The sequence below is a fragment of the Nycticebus coucang genome, chromosome 4 (assembly GCF_027406575.1).
Source record: "Nycticebus coucang isolate mNycCou1 chromosome 4, mNycCou1.pri, whole genome shotgun sequence".
NCBI classification, from domain to species: domain Eukaryota; kingdom Metazoa; phylum Chordata; class Mammalia; order Primates; family Lorisidae; genus Nycticebus; species Nycticebus coucang.
The window spans coordinates 34,544,740-34,571,212 of record NC_069783.1 but is presented as its reverse complement, the minus strand read 5'-3'; the positions used below and the strand labels follow the sequence as shown (position 1 = coordinate 34,571,212).

Here is a 26,473-nt window from a genome sequence, read left to right as displayed (position 1 = left end):
TGTTAGATGTAACTTCCTAATACTTAAAACATTTTTTTAGTTTATAAACTTGAGAAATAGCAGTCCTTACTTCTCTTTCTCTGTTTTTTCTCAAGCTGGCCTTTCCCACTCTTCATTTCAATTACACTAACTCTTTGATTGAGCTATTTCTCATTCTACTCTTTCCCTGCTGGAAAATCACTGAAATAACACAGGAACTACCTGTTCTTTGATGTTGTCATACAACCCTCCTGTGAAATTACAGGAACTTGAAATATTTTTTAAAGGGGGAAAAAGTAGATTTTTGTCTTGGGTTATGAAGTTATTCAGGAGTCCTATCTTTTTAAGAAGCATCTTTACTAACTTATATTTTAGGAAAGAGTGTATAATTCACCTATATTCAAATTCTCGTCAGACTTTTACTGACCAATCTCTCTTTTAGGTAGTTTTGTGCGTCCATCACTTAAGATTTTGAACCTCTTCCTTTTTTATCTTTTGAACGATTGTATTAGTTTTTCCGTGGTGTTTTAAGATTAATGCTTAGTTTACCATTATTCCTTCTTTGTTTTCTTAGGTACAAATAATTTTAATTATGATTGTTATTACTTTAGTCAAATATCACTTTGGTTATATTCTAATTTTGGACATGTATTGCTCTCAACATGACTTGCTTCTAAATAATCTGTATTTCAACTTTGACTTCCTTTTTAATAGAAGTATTAAATTTCTGCATATGTAGATTTTTGAAGGGCTTTCCTTTCATTTTAATTTATAGTTCTATGGCCTTGTTGCCAGACAATGGAGCCTGTACAGTTTTCTACCTTTGTTAACTTCCCTTTTCCTATTTTTGTTTATTGGCACACGTGTGTGGAGCTGTGGCCTTATGAACAATTTTAAAATAGATGGGTATCTGAAAAGAACATATATGCTCTGTTTGTTATATAAAAGCTTACATATCTATTAAATCAAGCTTCTTAATTATGACACTCTCATCACCTTGTAACCTACTTTTTTGAACTGATTTCTAAGAGGGATCTATAAAAATCTACTGTGAGCCAGTAACTTCTCTTTATATGTCTAAGAGTTTTTACATTACATTTTTCAAAGCTCTATTGTTAACTCTGTGATTAGCAGGCAAAAGATTCAAGCCTGTTATACTGACTTGGCAAGTAGTAAAATTATGCTTTCAAAGAATTCAGATTTCTAAAATCCCTTTCTTCTATTTAGTAATTGTTAACATTCTTAGCTTTAATTTTCCCTTTAAATTCTTTAGTCAGCTTTCTATGGGTAAAATGGAACCCTCACCAGCATCTTTTCCTCCCTGCAACCAGTCACCTGCTTGTCACGTAACCACAATATGGTTACCATGGCAACAAGAATTGTTTTTCTGATACCCTCTTTCTCAGCTTTTTTCTATTCTAAACAAATTCTCCCAGATTTTGTTTATTCATCTATGTCTCTTTTCCATCTTCTACGGAGAAAACAAGGAAAAAAACTATAGCCACACTATGAATTCTCTATCAATCAAAAGGGCTTTCTGGTATTATTTTTGGATTTTTAATTTTCTCTATTTGAAGTCTCTTCTGACTCCTTCCTTATGGTGTCTAACAAATCTATATATAATATTTAAATTAATTAACAAGCTGGTCTGTTTGTACTGACAACATAGCAACTGGCATTAAAAAATAAATAAAACCTGCCCCTGCTATACAAAGACGAAAGTGACAACATCACTTGCAACAGAAATAATTAAGGGAAAATAAGCTGGTTTCCTAGTATTAACAATTCACCCTTAAGAGGTTAGTGCTTAAAATATAGACAAGCCCATCCAGCAGAGAGTGATTTTACAATAATAATGAAAAGTTTCTATCAATCCTAGTCATTTTAACCTGTGTGATTGGATCTTGGCTATTTCTAGACCTTCTCACGTCCATATGTCAACAGAAAAAGTACAATCATGATCTACAAATAACAAATGCATTCAAGAGCTTTCTGCTTAAACATAGATTTAAATACATGAAAGCAAAATGATATTACTGATGGAAAGAGGGGACAAAAAGAGAAGATAAAAATTATATTGGTAGATTCTCATTATTTCTATTTAAATTTTGTAGAGTCCCACACATCTGGCATTGAAGCTTTCTCTCTAGTTCTTGATACGGTCATTTAAAATAACAACAGAGGGCAGGGTGCCATGGCTCTTGCCTATAATCCTAGCACTCTAGGAGGCTGAAGCGGGTGGATTGCTGCTTCAGGACTTCAAGACCTGTCTCTACAAAAGCGGAAAAACTAGCTGGGCATTGTGGCAGGTGCCTGTAGTCTCAGCTACTTGGGAGGCGGAGGCAAGAGGATTTCTTGAACCTAAGAGTTTGAGGTTGCTGTGAGCTGTGATACCATGGCTCTTCACCAAGGGTGACAGAGTGAGAATCTGTGTAACAGATCTGCTACACATATATTAATGCAAAACAGAAAGCATAAAATGGACAAGTAAAATTTATGGTCAACTACAAAGCTGACACTGCTGGGTACTCTGTTCTTTCCTCACGTCTATCTAATTCTCTCTCTCATATACACAGACACCCCATTCTGAGAAAATCATTGGGAATCCCAACTACTTCAGAGAATTCAAAGGATTCAACACGTGGTTAGATTTAGAATCAGCATTTTGTAGGGAGAGGACAAAGTCAAGAGAGGAAGACTCCAGGGTCGCTGTTTTCCCCACACCTGTCTCTGGTGTGTCTCATAACCCGAAGTCCTGGAGCCTCTGTCGCATCAGCTCAGGGGATCACAGAGGCCCCCAGGCACGTGGTATTACAGGGACACAAATTTCCAGAATTACAATTCTGGGGGGAGACAGACAATAAACAAAGAGGTACACAACACAATGGCAGGAGGCAGTAAAAGCAGGTGCGTTCTGCGATGTGCGCTGCGTGCCCAGGGTGAGTGAAGGAGGCTTCTCCGACACAGCATCCAAACAGAGACTTGAAGGAAAGAACAAGTCCTGCAAACACCGGGCAAGAGAGCCCCAGACACGGGGAACAGCAAGGCCAAAGGCGCTGAGGCAAGAACCAGCCTACTCTCTAAGCAGAAACAAACGCCATGATTCTTAAGAAGAAACCTAAACTGGTATAATTAATAGGTAGAAAATACCAATAAAGACTCATAACAAATATTCTGATAGATAATGTTTCTTATTCAGGATTTAATTATCATGCTCATGCTAGAGAAATGGAAGAACTCTACCAACTGCGCACCGCCAGGGTATGGGGTACACTGCTCCTCATTCTCATGCACCTTTGTCCTGCTGTGTGAAAAAGAGGTTATCATCTTCATCTCTACATGACAGATGATGAGACAGACCTGGAGAAGATAAAGACACTTGGCCAAGGTCACAAAGCTAGAGGTGGAGCCACCAAAGCCCACAATTTTTGCGCTAGTCCATAATACTAAAAGCAAGAGGAGCTTCAGTTTTTCTAGTCAGTATTTCTGGTGTTTGTAGGTTTAGTCAATGGCTACATTTCTGCTCAAAAATAGAAAACAAAATTAATTTGTGAAGGTAGAGACGTTCGGGGTGTCCAAGGTATTCTCTCCCTGCTTTTCTTCTGACTGTCCCTTTTCTTTTGACCCTTGGCCTTGGAAAACCACCAGCTGAAAGGAGGAACTTCCTTGTATTCAGCATCATTTTGTTCTGAAAACCTCTATTACAAATGCAATACATATGTCATCCTTAGATTTTTAAATTTAGAGGCTGACTCCTTTAAAGTTACACTGTGAATTCTTTTCATTCACATTCCATGATTTTATCATAACCTTTTTTGGCAAGCTTTGCTGTGAAGACTTGTTCCGCACAATCATAACCCCAAGGGGAAAAAATTAGACTTGTTGATACAGTCCCAGAAATATTTCATATTTCAGCTCGTTCAGCAACACCCACTGTACTTTCCCAGCACTTTCTTTGACTCTGAATGTAGCATTTAATAGTGATGAAATCGTCTTTTCTTGGTGATTTGTTAAAGATGCCATATTAAATTGTTTTCAATTACCTAATAAAGTTAGTTTGCATCACAGAGGAATGTAATGTAGCCAAATATAAAGGGAAAAAATGCAAGTGATCTGTAAGACTGCAATGTATGATACTTTAATTCAGTGGTTCTCAACCGTGGCTGTGCATCAGAATCACTCACAAAGCCTTTAAAAATACCACTGTCTGGATCCCACCTAAAACCAATTAAATCAGAATTTCTGGGGCAGAGGCCCGGGCATTAGTATTTGTTTCAACAGCTCCCAGGGTGATTCTATTGTGTGATTAAGGCTGAGAACCACTGCCCTTTACAATGAAGTTCCCTATTGACAGTACAGCTTTGCCAAGGTCAGTTCAAACATCTTGACAAAATGGGAGTTGGCCAAGTCCCAAAGAAACCCTGGCCCTCCAGATCTCGGCCATCTCCCAAGTGGTCTAAGCTGCATGCTGAGCCCCACTGTACCACTAGTAATCTCCTGGACCACACAGCTTTTCTGCCCTCAGCATGTTAATGAATTGGGTTGATGATAATGCTTTAGAGTTTTGCTATTCAAAGCATGGCCCCCAGACCAAGTGAGCCTCAGCATCACCTGGGAACCTGTTGGAAGTGGAAAAACTGAGACCTCACACCAGAGCTACAGAGTCAGAATCAGCATTTTAGCAAGAAGAATAGTGAAGTCTGAGATATACAGCTTCAGAGTGGTGGTTCTCAAACTCTGATTCTGGAACCAGCAGTATTATCATCTCCTAGGAATTCGCTTGAAATACAAATTCTAAAGCCACACACCGGACCTACAGGGTCAGAAACTCTAGGTAGGACCCAGCTTGCACAAACCCTCCAGGTGATTATCACACCAGCAGAGTTTGAGAATCTTAGTGCTAGAATAAGGATTCTCAGCCCTAGCTGTAAGAATGCCCCCTTCCTCACCCTCCCACGGTTATAAGTAAAAATATAAAAGCTCAGAGTACATCCCATATCAATTAGATCAGAATTACTAGAAGTGGGATCCTGATATCAGAATTTTTTGACATCTCCCAGGTGACTCCAATGTGCATCTCAATGTTGATTTACTGCTGTTAAGCACCCACCCCCCAGCCTCCACACTCCTAAGGGATTTAACGTTGCTTTCATTCTTAGAAAATCCAACCAGTCTTTCCTGGAATCTTCCTGGAAAAGGCCGATGGTGCTTGCTGGGAAGAGGGGAAAAAACTGAGAGAGGCTTCCAGGATTAGCCTTTCATGGCAGGTGGTGGGACAGAAAGAGCAAGCAGTGGGAAAGCCAGATCCCACAGGCGGCTTGTACGCATCCCCTGGCTTACAAATGTTGATTAGAATTCTGAGTCCCTAGACATTTTATTTCATCTTCTGTTAAGTCACATGAGGAAAACATTACATTTGTTCTCAGAGAGATTTGCCATTCAAATAATTATATTTACATATTCACACACCATAACAAATTTCAAAATGTAACAATGAATTTATTAAGAAACAAGTCTGGCAATAAAATAAATCCTGAGAATGGTCTAGATAAATGTGCAAAGAACTAAAGACTGGTTTCAAAAAGACTGATTTTACCCAATAAACTGGTCTTCCCTGAATACCTCGCCCTCCCCTTTTGCCATTAAATACTAGACCCCCCAAAGGAATCAAGATTATTAGAGAATGGGACAAATGACTAATGAGGACAACGAAAATGAGCTAAATTTGTATAGTCAGCTCAGCAACATCTTAAGAAGACTCTTCATGGCAGCTTGAAAATGTCGCAGAGGCATAAACACTAGAAATGAAGAACTCCCCAGGTGGTGCTTAACAGACTGCGATATCCATTAAAGAACACAAACAGCGCCTCTACTCTGCTGAGGGACTCTGTGACTCTGGGTGGCTTGCTTTCCCAACTTCAGTCTCCCCTCCACTGAGAAGGGCTGCTGCTGCAGCACAAACTTCCGTTGTGTAATGACAACACCAATTTGGGGGGGAAATAACAAAAAATGTCAGATTTTAAATAAGAACGAAGGACTTTGTGTTCATCTGTAAAGTGAGACTGGACGTCTCCTATGAACATACTCCAACCAGCCAGAATTCCTAGGAACCCTTCCTATACCACTGGGTTCCAAGGATACTCCATCCCCGCACATTCAGGAAGGCAGATAATGTAAATATCTCATATGCAGGATGGATTTTCCTTGTTACAAAGGGGTCGCAACCCACAGGTTGAGAACTGCTGCTTCAGAAGGACTCCAAAGAACATCATGTGTTGATCTGAGGTTTCTGAAAGTGAGAACACTTATGCAATTAAAATGGTATATCAAGAATAAAGAGAGGGCACTAAATTGCACAAAAAAGGTCAGGTAGAAAGTACAGCAGAACAGGCTGCTGCTGTTCTGTCCTCGCCAATGACAGCAACAGAACGTAAACAGCAGGCCAGTCAACACATCAACTGGTAGTTCTCATGAGCATCTGAACATTTTGGAAAAAATCCATGTGGCTAAAATTATATTTTTTAAAATACATTTTTGCTATTTCTTTTCTTCTGCCTCTTCCTCTCTTCCTCTTTGCAATTTCTGTTTCACTGACGATAAATTGTTTGAACCACTTACTTGCCATTTAACAGAAGTTACTCTTTAGCTACTTTTTTATATGGGAATAAATAGAGCTACTGGTTCACTAAAAAGGTTTAAGAGCCAAAAACAACTATATTCAAACCCGTGCTCTTCTACTCCTAGCTGTGTGAGTTTAGTCAAGCTTCTTGACCTCTCTGAGTTGGAACTGTTGTAAGATTTAAGCCAGACAGTTATTTTGCAAGGAGCCCTCTGTCTGGCATACGTAGGAGCCCAACAGATAATAGCTCTTGCCATTGTCATCATTATTATTATCACTAATTACTAAAAGGAGTCCAGGTTTCGAGTCAGACGGCTCTCAGTGTCCGTGCACGCGTGCATATGTGTGTGCCACTTCCAGCCCTTTGTGATCTCTGGCAAGTCACTTAATTCCCTGGAGCCTCAGTATACCCTTATGTTCAATAGGGCATAAAAATATTTATTCTACGAAATTGTTTTGGAGAGTAAAAGAATATATACTTTCTTATATATGATATAAAATATAAAGTATAGAATAAAATATGTAAGTATAGAAAGCATTCCATATTTTGTGTGTGTGTGTGAGAAAGAGAGAGAGAGAAGGTACTTTCAGGTCCTCAAGTTTTCTCCTTCTCATTTTGTTTTAAGCCTAATGCCTAATAGATGTACCAGAACACAGATGTAATCCTTAAATGTTTGCTATTGATAAAGGTAAAGTTGGAACACACACACGCACACAGCTTATCATGCCAAAAGTTTCACTCAAGTGCTGCTTCTCTGTCTGTATAGCTTCCATTACTTTATTAATTCCCTGAAATAAAAACAAAAAGCTTTTACTCCAGAGATGGAGGAAGTCGCCTTAAACAGGTAACTTTCCCTGGAGATTGTTCCCCAGCTATTTCTACATTCAAGATGTGTTTACAAAGTTGGCAAGTTGACAAGATGGCATATAATGGTCATGAAAGCTTCCAAAAGCAAACAAAGGAGACCTCCCAATGTTTATACCAACACCATTAACACCTCCCTGCTGAGAAAGTGCTTCTGCAGACCCCTCCCCGGAGGTGGGCAGCGCCTCTGAGAGCAGCCTCATTCCCTTCTCCTGACTCCCTCCATGAAGACCTCTGCACCCTTCGAGACAGCTCCAGCACAAACTTCCTCATCAGACCTGCACTGGGCGAGCCTCAGACAGGGCCCCACGTTTCTATGCTGTCTTTGTGTCCTTTGTGTACCCACTACAACTGCCAAGAGGGCACCCAGAGACTACAAATATGTGAGCTGCAGCTGAGTAAAGGGACATGTTTACTTTCCATCTTGAACTACAACTTGACCTGCAGCAAAAACAAAAATACTGCAATGTGTATTTTTTCCCAGAAATGATAATTATAGTACTCCAAATATTTTTCAGATTTCAACTACCAAAATGGAAAAGACATTTCAACAAATAATTTATTAAATAGGTACTTATATTCTTGGTAGCCCTTACATGGAAATTAAACTTTTTTTTTTCTTCGTAGCCATTAAAGGGTCTTGGCTCCTGGTTCAAAGCTGTCTTCCAGGATGAGGTGGGTGGGGCTCCGCCTCCCAACCTGATGTGGGTGGAAACAGTCCTCCCTATTCACCACAGCCAGCATGGGTTTATAGCACCTTTCCCCACTTTGAAAACAGCAATTTAAGCACTACAGTTTGTACATGGGTTGTACAAAGGAACTTTTGCATGCCTGGGTGATGGGATGTGCTGGAAGGGAAGGGTAAGGCCAGATACGCTCCTGGTACTAAACACAGGGGTATGGTATTTAGACTTCTCTCTATCCACACCCCAGCTTATTTTAACTCCTTTCTCCAGAGACAATGCTTCCTACCCTCATTCCTCATCTGGTCTTTTACCTTCAGCCAGAGTTTTTCAGGAGCCCCATCTGGGTATGTCCACTGTAACTGCTGTTGTCAGACTTTGCAACACTCTTCAGACTCCTGGTCCTCAAACACTGAGTATGCTGAAGTGCTTCGGAAAGCACAGACTTCTGAAGCTCATCCCTGTTCCTAAATCAGTTGGCCTTGGGTGAGGCCTGAGGATGTGCATTTCTAACAAGTTCACAGGTTCCTGATGCTCCTGTCCTGGTGCTCCACTTTAAGAACCAGTTTTAGACCCTGTCTGCTTGAAAACATCAGTTTCTCATAACCTCTACAAGAGACCCTCTCCTCCTGAGAGACCCTGGTGGGGAGGGGGTGATGATGGGAGCTGCCCTGGTACGTTCAGGCTGCTTTCCTCTCTGTCTCTCTTTCCGACAGATATGTAGTAGAGCTGGCTCTAAGTACATGAGGGCAGTGACAGGCTCGTTGGACCTGAACAACAGAGGTCCCCACCCATCTCATCTTTGTCTACACTCCATGGCATCCCACACGGGGCCCAGTGTCTTGGGCCTGAGACTGAATTCAGAGCAGTGCCCAACAGAGGGAACATGGAACCCTGCAGGCTTTTATGGCCGGGGTGGGGGTGGCGGTGGGGGAGTGGGGGTGGGAAGGCATGGCTGCTGCCAAAGTGTGCTCCACTGTGGTGCTGCCCTCATATTCCAGTATTCTCCTCTGCCCTCAAAATGTCAAAGGTCATACTGACTCCCCAAATAAATTCCACCAGAATGAATTAGAGGTACAAAATAACTTTCGATGAACCAGCTCTCACACATTCAGACTCCAGTAACTGGGAATTTGTGTTAAATTGCAATAGGTGTCATAAAATTAAACTTGACCTATGTTATGGGGCCTGAGCTCCATATTATTGCTAAGGGCCTACGCTCATTTTAGTTTTTTGCACCTCAGTCCCTACTGTGCATATAGCCTTTGTCTACCCAGCTCTCCAACGGAGGGAAGGAGGGGAGAGGAAGGCACAACGCTAAGGGGTATCAGGCGACAAGGCGCCCTATTACTTCTGCTCCCTTTGAGGACCAGGACTCAGTCACACGGCCACCCACCTGCCAGGGAGTCTTTATTCTGGGTGGCTGTACCTCCAGATAAAATCGTGCATCTATGCAAGAGGAAGAGAATGGACACATGAAGGTGGAGAGAGTTAGAAACCCCTGCAACAAGTTTCCTACCAAAATGAACTACATGAACAATGGGGGTACTTTGCTCTTTTAAGAGTGAAAGGAAAGCATTCTGAAGAATCACTTGAGAAACACTCAAATATGCAATGTATGTGCTTCTTCCCAAAGCTCTACGTTGATTAAAAGAACCTGAGAGACTCTTATTCATACATTCACTCCACCAATATTTAATAATCAACTGCCATGGAAAGAGATGCTATAGTAAGTTGGTATTTTTTAAAAAGCAATGATATATAGAAAACCCTTAGTCGCTGATGAGCCTAGATTTTCCATACATATGAACTTTTAAGCAGAAAGCCTACAGAACTTTCAACAAATCAATCTAATCCTTCCTACAATTAAAACAGGAAAAAAAAGATGAAGTGGAGATTTGAAGCTTTAATTACAAGAGAGTTAGAGGAATTAACATGCTTGTTCTTGCATACAAACATGGGGATGATTCTGCTCTCAGTGTTCTTGTCGAAGGAGAAGAAAAGCTTTCTGAGTCAGAAATCCTCAGATACGAATGAAGAAAACAGTGACGTAGAAAAGCCAAACGGTTTGCCTACGGGCCATGCACTTAAAGCATGCCCAGCCAGGGCCAGAAGCCCAGTCTCCCGGGGAATTCAAGACCCACAGTCATCGTTCTAACCTCGTCCTTCAGTCTACAGTTTCTATCTATCCCTGATAGTTATTCAGTCTCTTCCATAATACTTAAAAACTGTTTAGTATGGAGCTGAAAAATTATTTCATTACAAAGCTCCTTTATCATGAAATCAGCTAAATATACAAACCAAACCAAAAATAACCCTTTATAAGAGGAGTGGCTAAGAAAGGTCACGAGAGCAACCTCTGGTCACAGGACAGCTGTGGTGCTGTCCACCAGGCGGGTGCTGATAGGCCAGCCATCCACACAGGCGGAGCCTCGCCCTGAGATGGAGATATCAAATATGGCAGGAATGGGATGGAGGGCAGGCCTGCCAAGGGAGACTACAAGGACAATCTGCCTGTTGTAGGGCCTTGGGGCTGGGACTCCAGGAGAAGACAGCTCCCACGAGGAACCCCCCTGGGGCCACCACTGTACAGGGACTGCTCCGTAACAACAGAAGCCCCTCGGAGATTAGAACTTGGCAGTTTCCCCAGCCCATTTAGAAGATGAAGCCCAGGCAGGGGAAAGGAGAAACTCCAGAAGCAGAGCTGCTGGTACGATTAGACAAGGTCTCTCAGCATTACAGGTGGTAGAACACCCGGTGTGCAACTTGCATCCCTGCTTCCAGGGCCTTGGGCGTGGTGTGATTCTCACTTCTGAAAGCCTTCTGTCTGTAAAACCGCCTCATGCCGCAGTTTAAGTAGTGCCTCTCTGCTCCTGTTCTGTGCCTCAGTTTTGTGGCAGACCTGAAGGGCCTGGACATTTTCTCCTGATGGCTGAAAGACCGTCCTCAGGCTGAGTGGATGCTCCTGCTTGCACAGTCTCCTAAGAATGCTGCCAATTTCTTGCTCAGCAAATGAGAAGCACAGAGCCAGCCCTCTCTACTTCCCTCCCATTTCCTCCTCTTTCTTTTCCTATTACTTTCCTGTCTTCAAGTCACAGTTATTCTCATGTCTAAGACAGTCACTTTTTAGAATTCAGAGTTTACATCAATGCCATCCTTTTTCCAGGTTAATACGAAGAATGCAAAAATGTGCCATGAGAGGGAAAAAACACTTCACATGCAAAAGAGGAGCCTCCTCAAGGTAGATATGAACCTGGGGGAAAGGTCATCCCACGGGTTTTCTTTAGTGATACTGGGAGTTTGATGGAACGGCAGGAGGTGCGTTTCTATTGTAAGGATTTTTTAACAACAGTTTAAGCAGCCACCTTTTCTCCCTGACTCCCAGTGTGGGAGCTCCAGGATCTAGGCTTTTGACCTAATTTCTAGTTCTACTCGGGGATACCAGTGTGTCACGGTCTTCTCTATTCAAGATGATTTTCTCTAGCAAGCTAAAAGAGTCTCATCGGCCAGATGTTCTTTTTTAAAAAGCATACTAGACATGGAAACAGGGTGTGGACAATGGAGCCTGGGAGGGGTGGGGACGGGGTGGCTGAGGGGAGGTTCCCTGGTGGGTTCCAAGTCCATTGCTTCAAGGACACAGGAACTGAAAGCCCTGACTTCACCTAAAGCATCGTACCAGTGCAGCAAAAATTTACAAATAAAAAGTAAGTGGGGAAAAACATGTACGATATTTAATACAAATGGCTATTGATACACAGTACAAGCAAGGAATTTTACCTAATCTTAAAGCCTTAAACAGAGATTTAAGACATCTCAAATGATGTCAGGACTAATGGCTGTACTTCCAAAAGGCTATTCTGTTGACATGTCATTACTGGGTCCCCTATCAAAAAGGGATGGAAGCACAGTAAACTCAGAAAATTCCCGAGGTCTTCGCAAGACGCTAATTGGTGCCCGGTGCCGGAGATCACCATTGCCCTAGAAAGTGCAAATCTACGTTTGCCTGCGCGTGCACTGAGGCGTATTTCCAGAAACTGCTCCTCTTCTCCTCTCGTTCTTCACTATTCTAAGCTGCAGACTCAATCTCCTGCCAAATACTGCATGCTGGCTTTAAAAATTTGTCCCATGTTTCTGTTTTCTGGTAAAGAACTATCACTCTCCAGGACCCTGTTATTCCTCTTACTCTCATCACCAGCCCTAGAAGCTCGCTTTCTTTTACAAAGATAAAAAAATTTGACTAGTTCATGACTTCCGACAAATGTGATAATGGGCTAGAAACAACTGGGCCACTGGCTTGTCACCAGCTAAGTGATTTGCTCCTGCACAGACACCTCACAGCACACCTAATTCAAGTTACAAATTATTCCATGCCACAGACCTTCTGGGTCACTGTGTCATGAATAACTAGATTTACGAATGTTAAATCACTGAATCACAAGAGTCTATTGTATTGTTTTCTGTGTGAGCTTGCAAAATCCATGGTTGTTTGTATTTAGCAATAATCTCATACCTAACTCTTCTACCCACTACGTAACAGTACATTCAGAAGGCTGCACCTCATCTGAGCCTCGAAACAGCATGTGGGTAACAGCTGAGTAAGCCTCCTTTTGAGTTGGAGAAAGATTTCTTAGCTATCAATTCTAAGGGCACGCTGGAATCTAATTTTCATTCTTAATTAACTGTGAGGCAAAAATTATTAAGAAAATGATTTTTTTTATTTAAGGTTTTTGTATCAAGTATGTACAAATACCTCTTATTTACCTATACTGGGAAGAAAATACATCATAAAAAAATGAACCAAATATTTGAATATATAGTCAATACAAATATAAAAATGGATGAAATTAGAAAAATAATTAAAAAAGACAAACTCTCAATAACAACTTCAAAGTAAGCAATGTACATTTAACCTGTCAAAAAGAGGTAAAGCTAATTGAATTGTTCAAGTGACTTTTTGGTAAAGTACTGAACCAAACACCCCCTTTCAGCAGTACTCCTGGTAAATGGTTTTCATAGGAAAATTCTGATCAGCAGATATTATTTCTGAATGAATGTATCTAATAGTTAAAGGCTTACTGTCCATATGTTTAACCTGCTAGATGCTATTTTTTAAGGCTGGGGAACAAATCATTTTTGCTTCAGAGAGCCAAGGTGGTGTTCGTTCTTCCATTGACAAATGTGTCTAAGCAACTATCTGACTCACTTTGACTACGATACCTGGCAGATCCTGACCTCCAACGAACTCACTACTGAGGCCTGGAGGGTAAGAGGAACATTAGCTAGCATGGACTGGTCTCTGGCTTGGACTCAGTCCTGGGCCTGTCATTAACTGCTTATGCAATTTTGTACAATTCTTTTCATCTCTATGGCTTCCATGTACTTCTCCACCAGTGGGAAAGTTAGCATGTGAATCCTAAGGTTCTCTGTTCTCCAAGAATCAGAGAACAATATAGAAAGGTTAAATAACACAGAATGATAATCAAAGAGGTCACTCGAGGCAATCTGTGTGTTTTTCTTTTTTTTTTTTGGTGGGGGGTACATGTAATAATTTAATATATTCATATAATCTGCAAAGACCCAATCAGTATAACGGATATATCCAACAGTATTTTATTCAGTGGCATGAATGGTAGGGACAAAAAGAGCTGCAACTTTAGAGAAAGGAGACTCTAGTGTGCATGGCAGTTGCTAGGAAAGCTTTACAGAGAAAGTAACATCTTTATCAGGGCCTTAAAATACAAACAGAGTTTGAAGCGGATGTAGTGACGATGCTGGCAGCAGAGACTGCTCCTAGCCAGGGGCGTGGCCTCAGTAAGCGGAGAATGACGTGTGAGGCAGCACGCTGGCATGCTCCCCCAACACGCGCATGACATACCCTCCCATAGCCAGAGACCTATGGAGAAGTATAGCCTGGCCTTGTCGGCCTGTTTCAATCAGGCAGGTCCCATCTCCTGCAATGCTCCTCCCCAACATTCACTAAGCTGGCCAGACGGCCACTATCTACCCTTCTCATATTTACTGAGCACTCGTCACATCCTGGACACTTCACCAGAGCTCTGCAGAAACACGGGTGAACAATACAGGGTCCCTACCCTCAAACAGCATTCTTCTCATCTTCAAGCAAAAGCCGTATCTCCTCTGGGAAACAACCTTTCACCTCTGCACCCACCAAGTCTGATTCCTATTTTCACACACTTTGTACATACACCCTTTTATAAAATGTTCACACTGCACCGATAATTACTGATATTTATATACCATGGTGATCCATGATTTCCAGGAAGACGGGACCTGAGTTTTGAACATTTTGATTCCCCACTGTCCAACATAACGCCTAGACCAAAGCAGGCAGCAAAATCGGCTGGTAAATACGTACTAATACCCTCTACTGCTTGCTCTTTAATCTCTTTTTCTCTCTTTCTACGAATCTCTCTCTCCAGTTCAGTCTACCACTCACTACTAATGTGTGACCCTGTTTCACCCTGCCTAGCTTCAACTTCCTTATCTATAGAAGAGGACAGTAAAAGTCTCTACTCTGTTGGCTTGTCGAGAGGTTTAAGAAACACCTGCCAAGGGCGGAAACTAACCCCTGGCACATAAGCAAGCATCTACTGTTAGCTCTGATTATCATTAGCTGCTAACCTTTAGTTACAAAAGATTCTGGGACCTTTTTGTAAGTCAGGAACCAACCTGACAATGTGAAATCCAAGAATCAAATGACACGAGGGCAAAGGACTCAAATACTTGAGTATAATCCTCAGCACCAACTGAAAGTATGCAAAAACTTACCACATTTGCAAAGCTTTCCTCTCCTAGCTATGTAACAACTGCAAAAGACCTGGGCTCTTTTGTGATCTGTGTAACCATTACCATTATCTTGAGAAATGTCTGCACAATGAGCTGCACATTACTCTAACATGCCCTTCAACCACATGGATTTTGTTAACAAGGAAGCACTGTAAAACAGACTTCAGCAGCGACGCAGAAGGTGTGTCTCAAGGTGTAATTAACTTTATGACTATTCAAAGGTCTCCAAGCCCAGCACAGTAATTATTTTAAATAGTTAAAAACATGCCTTAAGTGGTCATGAGGTTCAGGGAGTCCAGGCTGACGCTGGCTTAGGGTGCCCAGTTTGAGAAGACTTGCCTTAAATACCATGAAATTCTCAAAATCAGTTCTGAAAATGAACTACTTATATTTATTTATAATTTTTAAATGGTTATAGTGCATCAAAATGAATTGTGAAGTACCCAAGAATCTCTGATTAGACAATTAAGAGATTCCCCCCATTGTTGTAAAATATTCTAGTGTGGAAGAAATTCCTTTCTTACCAAGCACTCTATTACTGTTTCCATTCTATATGCTACTTATATGCTTAAAAGCTCATTTGAAAGGAAGTAAATCAAGCTTAGATTGGATAATGCAATTGCAGTGTTTCTGTAACCACTCCTCGGTGTGACATATAAGGAAATGGAGGGAAGAGGACAACAAAAGACATCCTTGATGCTTGGTAGCATCAAGATGGCAAATGTTGCCCCAGACCATCCCTGGCGCAGCAGTCACAGTCCTGATGAAAGCAACCATCTCCAAAGCCCTAGGAGCACTTGGGAATTTGCACTGTGAGCAGCATGGGAACAAAACTGGCCTCATTAAATCTGGAAAATTTGACTCCGGAGGCTGATTTATACATGTTTGAACATTTTTTTTTCACCTGAGGAATCACATCACTGACAAACCAAAACCGTAGTATTGTAACACCCGGAGTACAGCTTGGCCTTTCTGCAATGGTAAATTACTGCCTAAGTGAATGGTGAATCGGAGGAGACATAAGCAGAGATGTAAACACTGCTATTTACGGAGAGCAAAGCTTCTCCAACTACACAAGTTATTGGAATCCAATCTTGGGCATTCAGGATTTCAAATGGCACTTAAAACTATTCAATTATGCAGGGGGGGAAATCTCTACCCTGTCACCTTCTATTACCTGCCACCTCCTATCACCTGCAATCTCTATTAACTGGTGTATGACCCGTAGGAATACATCACCAATGTTCAAATTATGAGAGCTATGGAAGCATCCTAAAGTTCTTCTTAACTAAAGAATATTAATGCTAAGTATATTTACGATAAAAAAGAAAAATGAAGGGACAACACATCCAAGAAACAAAATAACAGGAGACTTATAAATTCAAATTAATCAAATTGTTCTTCAAAGTCACCTTAGGATATTATCTGGTTATTCCAATTCTGCTACTTATCAACACTTTGTCATGTTCCTTTTGATATTTTTTTAAGGTAGTTTATGAGCTATACATTAAAATCAGCCTTGATGTCTAATAGCTCGAGCTTATATTTTAGCAAAAATAGAATTCCCCAAAGGGCTTACCTATTTTATTAATCAAATAAGACTCCATGTGCCTTTTGGCTATTTCTCCAAATAAAATCCAACCTCAAAGAATGAAAGTTTGCCATCACCAAAGGCACTGAATAGAACAGTGCTGCAAACTACTGAAGGCAATTAAAAACAGAAAAGGAAGGAAGGAAGGAGGAGTGAGGGATGCACTGAAAAAGAAGGAAAGGGCATGAACAACATTCATCCTTATACAAGGGCAGGTTCACAAGCACAAGTACCTGGGCTTCCAAGGTCATGGTTATGAAAGGAGAACATCCCCTGGTTTTTAAAGTTTGCTTGGAATTTCTTTCAAACAGTCCCCACCTGAGAATCTCAATGTGAAGAATAGCTTACTACATTTTGTTCTACTGGTTTTTGCCAGTTGGTAATTCCCTTTCCCTGAGTAAGGAAGTATGTCTGCAATTTCAGACATGTTAATATCCTCTGATTTTTTTTTTTTTTTTTTGGCAGTTTTTGGCTGGGCCTGGGTTTGAACCCTCCACCTCCGACATACGGGGCCAGCGCCCTACTCCTTTGAGCCACAGGCACCGCCCTATCTTCTGATTTTTTTTTTTTCCTGAGAGTAGGAAGAATGGGTTTAAAAAGTGAATGAATGAAGAAAGAAATAAATGAAACAAGTAGGTTCATGTCTAGTCATTTTAAGATTATGAGAAAAAGGACTAATAAGAACGGTAATATGAGACAAAGGCCCATCATGAAAGATGCTGCCTGCTTTATGAAGGTTAATTGTAATACCAATTAATGTAAGTAAATAAACATTTTAAACAACGTTGATGACAGCTCTTCAACCGTATCCAAAAGTCTCTTCATTTCAAAACATTATTTAAACACTCAATTTCTCCCCCCCAAAAGAAGAAAATTTAATTAGTAAAAATCAAACCATAACTGCATAAAAGTCATACATTTAAGCTTACATAAAAAGCTTATTTGGAAAACATCTCTGTATTCATCTTACAAGTTAAGAATGTAAGCACTGAAATTAAATTTCTGTTTATGGCTTTAGATTTAACTTAATAGTTGTTATATAGGACCAAGGATCAAAAGATTATATGAAAACATTCATTTTTACAAGGTGATAGCAGTAAAATTTCCTGTAAGCTGATCACTTAGAGGTCTCAGCTATTGATACTGAACCATGCAGGGTTTCCAGATTGCTGGTGGCCTCCATGGGATAAGACAGATAACTCTGGCAGGAGGGACTCAAGAAGGGAAGCACTGTATGGTCACAGCAGCTTCCTACGTGACTGAGGAATGAAGTCCAGTTCTGTACCATGACTCATCTCCACCTGCCCTGTCTGCTACAGAAGAACCCAGGCTCCAGTTACATGAGATGGTTGCCATTTCCTCAACTGTGCAGCAGTCTCTCAAATCTCATGTCTTTATGCCTTCTCTGCTTCCCCAGCTGGCCAACTCTATTAATTATCCTGTAATTCCAGAGAAGGAGTCAGACCCGGCACACACAGGTACCAAGGACAACCTCTCAATAACACAGGGCAGTGCTGCAAGAGGAAGAGGCCTTTGCTGTAGGGCCAGTATCTGTGCATCTACCTGGTGCCTGTGACAACACTGGGGACCCCTGAATCTGGATGGACTGAACAGCTTGAATTAGAAAAGTAAAAGAGGCGGCGCCTGTGGCTCAGTGAGTAGGGCGCCGGCCCCATATGCCGAGGGTGGTGGGTTCGAACCCAGCCCTGGCCAAACTGCAACAAAAAAATAGCCAGGCGTTGTGGTGGGCGCCTGTAGTCCCAGCTGCTCGGGAGGCTGAGGCAAGAGAATCGCGTAAGTCCAAGAGTTAGAGGTTGCTGTGAGCCGTGTGACGCCACGGCACTCTACCCGAGGGCGGTACAGTGAGACTCTGTCTCTACAAAAAAAAAAAAGTAAAAGAATTGGTTATGGACATGAGACAGAGAACAAGACCATCTGGGTTCCAACCTTGGCTCTACCCCTATCTGGCTGTCCAATCATCTTGGACAAGTTATTCTACTCCTTTAAACTTATTCATGGTGTTCTTATGTGTATTAAATAAAATAATCCACATATGAAGTGGCTGGTGATGTGTGACACATAACAAACATGTTATAAATGTCAGTTATTACTATATCACATTCTCATCCTCCAACATTAAAGTTTGTTTTTAAACAAATGAATCAAACTAATATAGTTTTGCTGGTGGAGAAGAGAACATTTTAACCTTGGAGGACCTGAGAGGCAAGATGTGAAAAGAAGAAACGGGACCAGAAGTTGGAGGAAGAATAAATGCACACCAGTTGAGGGCTTAAACAAACACAAACGCAGGAAACAAACAACAAGACGAAGAGGAAATAAGAGTCAGAAGGGACGAATGTTTAAAATGAGCAGAGAACGGAATGAGATTTTAAAGTTCCAGGGTCAGCAGAACAAAGAAAACAATCACGTCATAGGCCTTAATGCCACCAGTTTGGTATAAATTAAAATTATTTATGAACTGCCATGGTTTCTTAATCTCACTCCTGAATATGACCACTATATATAACCACATTTCAGGGTATTTCAGATGTGCCGCACAGGTACCTGGGTCAGAATATTTCTAACAAGCCCCTCTTTGATTTATTTACTCATGCATTTCTCATTTTAAAATAATAATTGGCTCCAGGGAAAATAAAATGAAGCTTTATACTCAGATTCTAACATAAGCTTGAGAAATAAGAAAAGCAGTATTAAAAAAGCTAGTTCTCTTGGCACGAGACCTCCTTCTTAAAATCAGGCCATTCAGTCTCTTCAAGGGTAAGTAAGGTCTGTGTACCCAGAGCTTGGTACATGGTTAAGAACCTGGAATTCCAATGGCCTAGGTGCAGCCTTAACAAGTTACCAGTATCAAAACTATCCATTCTGGGATGGCAATGAATCTATTTCAAATGACAACAAAATGTGCTCTTGTTAATGATGTAAATAAGAAAATACAGTATTTACATAAATGCTCCAAGGAGCTGCAGTTTTTACTGAACCATGTCATGTGTTCAATCTGATGTCAATCGCAAGTGTCCAAGGAGGAACTTGATGTTAATCAAAAGGACAAAGTCAGTAAGTCAGAAGTCAGTAAGTCCTCTCTCAACAAAATTACCACGTTATCTTAATTGCTAAAAGCCTTCTTTGCAACCAGACCTTTAGTTCTAAAAACTTTTAGGATAACTTCTTCTTAGACATGAAGCCTATATAAACCACTAGGGTTCTTTACTCAATTGTTGGAAAATTTCTTTAAATGTGCTATCACTAAATTAGCAACATTCACTCATATTTGCCAGAGGGATAGAGGCAGAATAAAGCAGGTGAATAATTACAGCAGGGGGAAGAAAGGGAAGTGAAGGAGGCAGAGGGGAAGGAGAGGAGAGAAGAGACTGAGTCTGGATTTTAAGCAACTGTAGGCAATGGTGACACGGTGGCGCAGGACACAGATCCAGAATCACCACTTCATTTCAACAGAGAAGGCAAAGAAGCCTCCTTGTGGTTAAATGACTTGCCCAGGGTCACAAACTCATGCTGACCTCAGGATAGAGACCTAACGGAAACAAAACTTTTCAATCAAGACACTCCCACCTCATCTCTCTGAACACTGTCCAAAGAGTCCAGGAGATTTGTAGATGTGATTCCTTTTGATGAGCACAGTCAGCATTACCTCATTTCTGGGGCTGACCCTCAGTTTAGGGGCTTTGTGTCACCTCTGCACTGCATAGAAAAGGGAGCTTGGACATGAGGACGGGACAAGAGCTCCATCCAGCATGAAAAGTTGAAAAAGCAGGGCTCAAAGGAGAGTCTGTATGCCTTTGGGGCGTTACATCCTGTTATGCCTTGAGCTTCTTCCTCTGCTGGCTCTTTCCCCCCTCTGCCTATAAACATGCTAAATTTCCAAAGTTTACAAAGTAAAAAATTAAAAAAAAAAAAAAACCTCTTCCTTGAGGCTTACTTTACTTTCAGGCTACAACTGTAAATTATACCTGTTTTTCTCCCTGACCTATTGAAAAAGTAGTTAGTGCTCACTTAGGAGAGACAAGCCCACTGCTCTGAGCTGAACCAGATCTGCATGTCCCCTGCACCGTTCTCCTCTGGGGTCTGCAAAGCCCTGGGTCCTCCTCCATCTATTGAAATCCTCTCCATCCTTCAAAGTTCAAATAGAATGCCACCTTCTCTGAGAAGGAAAATCGTAAATGATTTTCCCAGTCAGAATCTGACTCCATTCTCAGCAGGCTTGTGGCTTTGTCCCTTTTCCTTCAAATTATGAAAGTATTTCATTCTACTTTCTATTCTATTTCTTGTCTGTCTCCCCGAGAAAACCAGAAGCATCTTTAGTTAGGACTACACCTTATTTATTTTTGTATACTCAAATGTTTACCACATTAAAATCTTCTTTGGTTAGAGTTTAATTGTCACCAACTTAATCTGGATCTCCGTACTATTGTTTTTAAGATACCACAGACGCAGTGGGGATAGTTCTTTAGCTCCTTAGACCCTACAAGGATCCCACACTCTAAACACCCAGACAACAGGCCCCTGAAATAAAACAGTTTGAGTCTAGATTAAGGAAGAAAAGAGAGAGAAAGGTTAACAGAAATTAAGTATACAGGGAGCTGCTGTGATAGTATGTCATATTTTAGGCCCCAATGCTGCCATAAACTGTATTCACTTTGTTAAATTGGCAAATATTTGGGGTTTTAAAATAAATTTTAGGTTTTAAAGTATTATGATAAATGGGTAAAGTATTGAGGTAGGTTAATACTGCTGGAAATAATCCAACAAACAAGGCTATTTCAGCATAAGGGGGGGAGCTGCAGTCACAGAGAAAGTTAGAAAGTAAACAGAAATGAGAAGAGGTATGTGGGGGAGAGGAAGAGATGCGAGAGGGGCTGAAGAAAAGGGCGTGCAGAAACGTGACAGGGCAAAGGGGTCGCAGGAGCTAAGTGGTCTGGAGGAAAATCAAGAACAACAGACCCCGGCAGAATTGCAACAGGGACGCCGAGGAGAGTGACAGCCTTCTGAGAGGGCAGTGTCCCGTGTGCGAGAAGGGACTCCAGGAGAGCGCGTGTATCTCTGTTATCTGCTGAGATGTCTACATCGACCTGGATGCTCTTCCCACCTCTCCACCTCCCCATCCACCACCTCCAACGTGCTGAGAAGCAGAATCAGAAACAGAGCCCTGGCAGTGGTTTCAGCTGCGCAGCTGGTCATGCTCCGAAGCCAGGACAGACTGGGCTCAGGAAAGAGGCTTTTCGACTACAGAACAGATTCTCCCATTAATCAGGAATGCTCATGGGAGGAAGAATCTGAGCCAGTCAGCTACTGGTCTGGATGTGGCTAATAATTTCTCTCTCTGGTTTCTGCAGGATCCGTGCCAGGGTTTCCTCCAACTACATACAGCAAATATGATTTTCCTTCTGTATCTGAAAAATTGGCAGCAAGAATACTAAAAAAAATTGTGACCAGGGCCAAAAGGGTAAGCTTAAATGAAATGAGGCATAACTAAAATCAAATGACAGGTCAAAACATACTAAACCTATCGTGTTTCTTCTTTTCAGAGGACAAACACAGTATGCAGTAGGAGTTAAGTGTCCTGGTTCTAAATTGTAAATGTGTTTAATACTTCAGGATACTTTCTGATAATCAGTCTCTTTATAGCACCTATATTATTTTCAATCAAGGAACCAGACATTCCATTCTTAACTCCAGATGCCAACTCCTCTCTTCACAAGCCCGCAATGACTCCACGGTGGCTACAGAGTCCAATTGTTTTAAGTACATCATGAGTTATTTGTAATTTAGTTTTAATCCATTATTTTTCAATCATCATACACTTTAGGGGATAATAAATACCACTATCTCTGCTCTCAGGGGATACAGGAAGGCCCTCGGGAGATAAGTACACAGACCCAGAATAAGGGTAACAAGGTCCTAACACATGTGTGTGCACCTGGGTCCTCAGTGAGAGGATGGGAGATGATGGGAACCCACCACGGAGTGTGCATGAGGCACAACAGTTGTGTTTGGCTCGTCGGCTTTGGGTCCACTGGGACTCTAGTGTGAGAACGATCATGCCTAGAGAACAGCAGATGCATGTTGTCGAAAACTCACAGAAAAAAATCTTTGAACAATTTTAAAGGGAAGCCAAGCAAACTGGGGTCAGGGTTCTGTTGACAGCCCTGGGGTAGAAGCAAAAGCCTTCTCCAAAGGCCTCAAGGAGGTGGAGGGTTAGAACAGCAGGAGGCAAAGCTGAGGAACTGGAACCAAGAGCTGTTGAGCTGGAATCTTTACACTTTGACTCACATAGTCTAGTCAGGGAAACGTTTCATGACTTAACTTCCTAATTTCATACAAGAGGAAGAAAGGGAGTCACAGTCACTTCTACCTCGGTACACTTTCAAAGTTTCAAAGCATTTCAGTGAGTAATTTTGCCTCCACTCAGCTTTTGCCCAGTCTTTTCCATCTTAAGAACTGATACCAACTGCTCAAGCCAAGAAGCTGGGGGTCATTCTGGAATCTACCCCCTAAGCTCACTCCCAGATCCAATCTATTTGAGCCCTTTGAACTGAACTTGCAAATGGCACATGGAATCCACTCCCTTCTCTCCAGCTCCTCTGCCAGAACCCTTCTCCAGCCACATATCCTCCTCCTGGCTCTCTTTCAGCTTCCAAACTAATCCCCTGATTCCACTCTAGCCTCACTGCTACAATCCATTTTCCACAGAACAGCCAGAGCTGAACTTCTTACAAAATGCATCTCCATCTGAAGCTTAAAACCCTTGCATGGATTCCCATTACACTTAGAGTAAAACCTGAACTCCTTACCTGTGGTCTGTAGGAAGGAGCCCTTCTCTACCTCTCCAGCTTCCTCCCGGCCCCACGTTCCTTAGCCCTCCCTCAACACACAACCACCACACCCACAGTTTAGGCCCCAGCCTTTCTTCTATGGAACCACAGATGAGAAGGGGAATGGATGGCTTTGGGATGATTCAAGCACATTACATTTACTGTCCACTTTATTTCTATCATTTTTTTTTTTGTAGAGACAGAGTCTCATTGTACCGCCCTTGGGTAGAGGGCCGTGGCGTCACACAGCTCACAGCAACCTCTAACTCTTTGGCTTACGCGACTCTCTTGCCTCAGCCTCCCGAGCAGCTGGGACTACAGGCGCTCACCACAACGCCCGGCTATTTTTTTTGTTGTTGTTGCAGTTTGGCCGGGGCTGGGTTTGAACCCGCCACCCTTGGCATATGGGGCCGGCACCCTACTCACTGAGCCACAGGCGCCAACCTATTTCTATCATTGTTGCATTGTAATATATAATGAAATAATTACACAACTTAGCATAACGCAGGATCAGGAGAAGCCTTGAGCTAGCTCCCTCCCATGTGTCCTTTACAGCAGGGTACGAGCGCCTGAGAGAATCTAAAGCCGCTGATGTGACAGGATGCAGAGCTCAGTGGTGATGTGGGTGATGGGGAGCCCCAACAGTACAGATGAAGCTCCGGTTCCTCACCCACCGCTCACCTCCTGCTGTGCACTAGCCCAGTACCGGTCCCTGAGCCCAGGGGTTGGGGATCGCAGCCCCAGTACACAAAACTCTTTCCCACACAGGGGTCACTGCACATGAGGTTCACTCTGCCTGGAACGTTCACCCCTTCTGCACAGCTGGCGCCGTCTTACTTTCAGTCTAACTTAAACTCCATCTCTTTTGGAGAGAGACGTTTCCCAAGTCATCCTAGCTCAGTCTTGGCACTCCATTAAGTCAACAGCAATTCTACTACATATAATTTTATTTATGCCCCTCAAGACAGAAAGTGTGGGGGGACTGGAACTTTGTCTGTCTTGCTCATCCCAAATCTATCCAGCACCATGTCCAGAACATAGCAGATGCTCGACACACGGTTGTTGAACGAACGGATGAAGAAATCAGGGAAAACTCAGCAGGTGCTCGCTGAGGGCGGATGAGGGTCCTTCTCTGGGTAACTCTACTGAATGAGCATATAAACTGCAGAGGAAACAAATTTCTGTGAGTCGGTTAGCTCTGGACGACAACTTTCAAGGCTAGTTTTGAGAACTGCTTTAAGCCCATAAACATTTGTGCATAACAGTGTTGCTTCCTAACATTTTCATGTCAGAACTATACAAACAGCCCACTGGTAAGATGAAAGCAGGGACACTGAAGCACGGGGGTCCTCAGCAGTGAGGGAGGCTGAATTCCACCAAGAAGTACACGCAGAGGAGGCTGCTGGGTATTATTCCAAGTGTCAAGATAAGCTCACGAACACAGAGAAACCTACTGGGTGTGAAGCCAAAGATGTCTCCAGCTTACTGCTTTGATACGGTATTTTAATGAATGGAAAATCAGACCTCACTGCTTTCTTCTCTTAAGTGACCTTTTACTAGTGATAAATGACGAATATGGCTGAAAGACGAATACAGCTGAAATAAAGTATCCCAGCCACACACACGCACTTTACAAGTACTTTAACTAAACTTAGGTTCCCTTCTCAGCTACAGAAGACGACTTTGAAGAAACATCATCAGTTAAAAAAAAAAAAAAAAACCTCCAGATGATGATCCAAACACTACACAGATGAAATAACTTGAATGCAGTGACAAATACTCAACAAGTTCAAAACACTAGAGCAGTGACCATATAGAGTTCTGTAAATCTGTGAACACATTTATATGCACGTGTGCAAGTAGCTCACTGTGCATGAAGTCTGCACGTGTGGGGGGTTCTGTTTGTTTGCTTTTTGCTCCTAGGCTCCCCGTGAAACAACAAGCCATTCAATTAGGGCCTGCCACGGAGCCCAGAGCAGAGACGTATTGCTTTTGGCCTCATGACTGTCCTTTTCCGCTTGTGCAAAAACCCTGTGTTGACTGTACTATGAAAAAAATTAAAGGAAAGAAAAGCTCTGCCGTTGTAACTTTGCCAAAAAAGTATAAAGAAACAAACCCAGATGCTAGAATTTGAGGCATTTCCTCTGCTATGTGACTATGTCCTTTAACTGAAGGTCAAAAGAACATGAAAGGGCTTAAATATTTTAAAGCTATAAGTGGATATTTTTGTGACCCTCTCAGTCTATGCATGCCAGTGGCATACATTTAACTGACATTGAATAAGCAGAATTTATTCAGTAGCATTCAAGGAAAATCCTAGTATTGCTTTCAAACATGATTTATTTATAGTTCCAGTGCTTTATATTAATACAGATTGGTTCATTTTCCTGACAGCCCAAGTCCCTCCCAAAATGCCAGTAAGTGAATAAAGTCATTCTTAAGCCCATTTCACATTTACCACCTCCTAATCCTTCAACGTGTTTATGAGTTATGCTTTTATAATCTTTGTTTCTGGGGACATTCATTTATTTTGGATGCTAGAGATAACAGTAAATAACATACCAGATAATCATTTTATATCTTTTCTTAGGAGGTGCTTCACGTAAGATTTATAAAGACCTGAAATGTGGTTGCTGGTAATAGAAAACAACAGGACCTCGCCCTATGGGAAATAAAACAAAATCAATCACGTTACATTACGTTAAACAAAGGTGCATCAAATGGGCCACCCATTTGGTGACATGACTCACATGAGAGTCCAACGTTTCAAACCACATTTGAAACGGGAATTAAGAGATGGCAAAAATCTTGAGGTTAACATGACTGAGGAATGCAGAAGCCACACAAATGCATGCAGCATCAAAGTTAATACGGGATGTGGTTAAAAATCACTCTGAATAGTGATAAGGATGTGGCAAAGATTTCACATCAATAAAGAGAGAGGTAAAACACAGCCAAGAACGCCCACTGCAGAGCTTTGGATGGCCAAATATGGAGGCTTCTCCAAAACACAGTTTCACTTAGTCTGGGCTAGAAACAGCTCAATCTCAAGACATCTGGAGACTTCCATTGGAAAATGAC

General features: G+C 41.8%; 1 protein-coding gene and 1 long non-coding RNA gene across 5 annotated transcripts in view; one reads left to right on the top strand and one right to left on the bottom strand.

Moving 5' to 3' along the window:
- CRIM1 (cysteine rich transmembrane BMP regulator 1) overlaps nucleotides 1-26,473 on the bottom strand; it is a 202,468-nt gene that overhangs the window by 118,155 nt on the left and 57,840 nt on the right. The gene's annotated exons all lie outside the window — the stretch shown is intronic.
- Nucleotides 10,656-25,900, top strand: LOC128583331 (uncharacterized). The gene is made up of 4 exons (XR_008379445.1): nucleotides 10,656-10,856; nucleotides 11,313-11,387; nucleotides 21,914-22,023; nucleotides 23,590-25,900. It is a non-coding gene; the product is annotated as an uncharacterized LOC128583331 (long non-coding RNA).